The 3706-nt window shown below is 42.1% G+C and overlaps 1 long non-coding RNA gene across 1 annotated transcript; it reads left to right on the top strand.

Moving 5' to 3' along the window:
* The first annotated feature begins 1609 nt into the window (after positions 1-1609).
* On the top strand, positions 1610-2536 carry LOC143363849 (uncharacterized). Its single transcript, XR_013083926.1, has 3 exons — positions 1610-1657; positions 1728-1829; positions 2522-2536. It is a non-coding gene; the product is annotated as an uncharacterized LOC143363849 (long non-coding RNA).
* The last annotated feature ends 1170 nt before the right edge of the window (positions 2537-3706 follow it).

The raw sequence follows: 3706 nt of genomic DNA, 5'->3' as shown, positions 1-3706 counted from the left end.
GTTGAAATCGTAAATTCGGTATCATTGCAGTTCAAAATTGGTCATTGCTATTGAGTTTAGGTATACAATTAAAAATACATGTTCTAATATGTTAATATTTTTATAAGTACGCGACATTAATTACCAACCAAATTAAAATATGGCTTGATCGTCTAGTGGTAAGCAAAGGATTACATGTGGTGGCATTTGGAAAATATTCTAACATTTAATTACAGGGAACTGTTTTTGTTACTTCGAAAAAACAGTCAAATTTGCATACATTTCTAAGCCGTTTGTTATGTTCCCAGTGCTTTCTAGACAATTTTTTTTGCAAAACGTCGAGAATTTATCTAACTGTAATGCTAAAAAAGAAAAAGTATAATTTGGTTGGTAAATAATGTCGCGTACTTATAAAAATATTAACATATTAGAACATGTATTTTTAATTGTATAACTAAACTCAATAGCAATAACCAATTTTGAACTGCAATGATACCGAATTTACGCCTTCAACATCATTACTTTTTACTAATTCCACAAGATCATATTCTACAATTTTCAAAAAGATAAACAAATTTTTATTCGTTATTCGAAGGTTCGAATAAAAAAGGTATCTTTATTCGACGAGTATCGAATGAATAATTTTATTCGACGAGAATTTATCCGACGAATAAAGAAAATTTTTTTTATTCGAACTTCGAATAATATTTTCATCTTCTATCTGTATCTTTTATTCGAAGGCTTCGAATAACGCATAAAGATGAAGTGTCTTTTATTCGAATCGTTATTTAAACAATTTTTTATCGGAATAATGCCTAACTCTGGATTGGGACATCTGGTTATGGCATGGGTATTGCTTTACGCTCTTGGAACGTGACTTTTGGGATTTTTAGAAATTAAGTACGGAGTGGCCTTGTCACCGTAAATTTAGCTAATTTCCCAATCGTGTCCGTTCCCAAGGCGTACAGTTAGCAATTGTATGTAGTTTTCTAGGACCGTGCCATAAAGTTGCCAGAGGTCCCATCCTGCCCTTCTTTAGCTTTGCGCTTGACGATTGCCAGACGCTCTGGGTTTTTCCCAGGCTCTAGCAACTCTTTGTATTTAGCAAGTGGTTGATGACACTTAGTCGATCAGGATGGCCTTGGGGCCATCAGGATGTTCCTCAGTCCCATCTCCTACTTTCCTACCGTCCACTCCCTATTGGTCCTCGTCCTGGCCAATCCAGGGATGTTTTTTGTCATCTAGGAAGGGAGGAAAAATCCCGAAGCAATAGGGAGGATCTACGGTTCACTCGATCCTCCAAGTCAATTCGGTTCCAAACGCGCCAGAGGCAACGTCTAATTGAATCAAGAGTTTTCCTTGAAACACCACGCAGCCGTACGTATCCAACTTGTTGTAGAATATATATTAGTGTTGATACTTCTAGTTAGTGTTGATCAGTGTTGACATTTGACTGACTGTGGCAATTCTTCAGATGGAGAATATACAATTTGCGGCGGCGACGGCACCAGCACCGGCGGCGACGGCACCAGCACCGGCAGAGGCGACACCAGCACCGGCGGCGGCGACACCAGCACCGGCGGCGGCTCCAACACCGGCGGCGACGACACCGGTACCGGCGGCGGTGATGGCGGCAGTCGCCCGCCTATCCCTAAAATCGAGGCGTGAAGAAAATGTAGTGAGTACACGGTATATTTCGTCATTCCTAAACGTTTATTTATTTCTAAAACTTTTCATTTCATTTACAGAAAATTGTAAACGGCCGCTCCGGCGAGGGGACGTCCCTAGACGTGAGGACCGCGCCTAACCCGCCATCCAGCCCGGTCATACAAATGACCGAAGATATGTTCGTGAGTACAGAAACATAAAAATGTTATATACAATAAGGAGCAAAACTGAGTCCACACTATTTGAAACAACATAACTTTTTTTATAATTAGATCAAATGACTTGAATGTTATTGAGAAGCTAGAAGGATTAGTTTATTAGACGAGGTGTAAAAAATTTTTGAAAAAATTGAAATTGGTCGGAATCGCAAAGGAGATAGTAAAAGTTGGATTTTTCACCTTTTTTTCTGAGCCTGTATTGAAAATTTATAATAAATAGCCTGTATAATAAATTATATCCATGCTGAAAATTTCACCGATATTGGTTAATTCGTTTACGAGTTATAAACGCTTAAAAGTGGGAAAATTGCCATTTTTATAACTCGTAAACGAATTAACCAATATCGATGAAATTTTCAGCATGGATATAATTTATTCGAGCCAATCAAACACATTCTTTAAATTTTAGATACAGGCTCAGATAAAAAAGCTGAAAAAACCAACTTTTACTATTTCTTTTCCAATACAAATTTTTTTCAAAAATTTTTTATACTTCGTCTAATAAACTAATCCTTCTAGCTTCTCAATAACATTCAAGTCATTTGATCTAATTATAAAAAAAGTTATGTTGTCTCAAATAGTGTGGACTTAGTTTTGCTCCTTACTGTACATGTTGCATATAAATGTTGTATATAAATGTTGTGTATATCTTTCAGACGAAGATAATGAAGGAGATAAAGAGGAGCTCCTACCGCCGAGGAGGGTGGGGAAAAAGGCGCGGTGGCAGCGGGGGGCGTGGCGGCGGCGGGTGGCGTGGCGGCCGCGGCGGGCGCGGCGGCGGCGGGTGGCGTGGCGGCCGCGGGGGCCGCGCGGCCCCCTACATAAATATACAGTATTAAAAATTAAATAAAGTTCATTATTTTTAATATATTTAAATATACTTTCTTCATTTATTGTTCCCCTCAGGGTTACATTTCTATTACACCTCCTTCCTTTCCCCGCTACTATCCTAACTCTAACCCTAACTGAAAAGAACAAAATAAAATAAATAAATAAAATAAAGAAAGTAGTCTTTTTTCTCACACATCTACGCCCCTCCTTCCCTAACAAGCGGAAAGTAGGACCTGCCGGTGGTCAAGCGATCTAGATTTATCCTTCGTCTACCGCTTTTGACCAATGACATGCCCCACCTTTGTACCATAGAGTCAGGAATCGCGGCCTCCCGAACCCTTGCTAGTCTCATCGGTACACGTACAGGCCGACTTGGCGGTGTGTGAGAGTGCCGCGACACGGCTGTTCGAACGAAGCTACGGCAGCGCCGTCGTTTACGATGTCGGCCACGCGTGCCCAGATCGCCTCTCTGACAGGCGTCATGCGACCGAATAATGGAAAATGTTGCTCGAAAACGCAAAAGTAGGACCTGCCGGTGGTCAAGCGATCTAGATTTATCCTTCGTCTACCGCTTTTGACCAATGACATGCCCCACCTTTGTACCATAGAGTCAGGAATCGCGGCCTCCCGAACCCTTGCTAGTCTCATCGGTACACGTACAGGCCGACTTGGCGGTGTGTGAGAGTGCCGCGACACGGCTGTTCGAACGAAGCTACGGCAGCGCCGTCGTTTACGATGTCGGCCACGCGTGCCCAGATCGCCTCTCTGACAGGCGTCATGCGACCGAATAATGGAAAATGTTGCTCGAAAACGCAAAAGTAGGACCTGCCGGTGGTCAAGCGATCTAGATTTATCCTTCGTCTACCGCTTTTGACCAATGACATGCCCCACCTTTGTATTATAGAGTCAGGAATCGCGGCCTCCCGAAACCTTGCTATTCTCATCGCGGCACGGCTGTTCGAACGAAGCTACGGCAGCGCCGTTGTTTATGATGTCGGCCACGCGTGCTC

Source organism: Halictus rubicundus, unplaced genomic scaffold (assembly GCF_050948215.1).
Source record: "Halictus rubicundus isolate RS-2024b unplaced genomic scaffold, iyHalRubi1_principal scaffold0154, whole genome shotgun sequence".
NCBI classification, from domain to species: domain Eukaryota; kingdom Metazoa; phylum Arthropoda; class Insecta; order Hymenoptera; family Halictidae; genus Halictus; species Halictus rubicundus.
The sequence above is the reverse complement of the archived record's forward strand: the minus strand, read 5'-3'. Positions and strand labels throughout refer to the sequence as shown.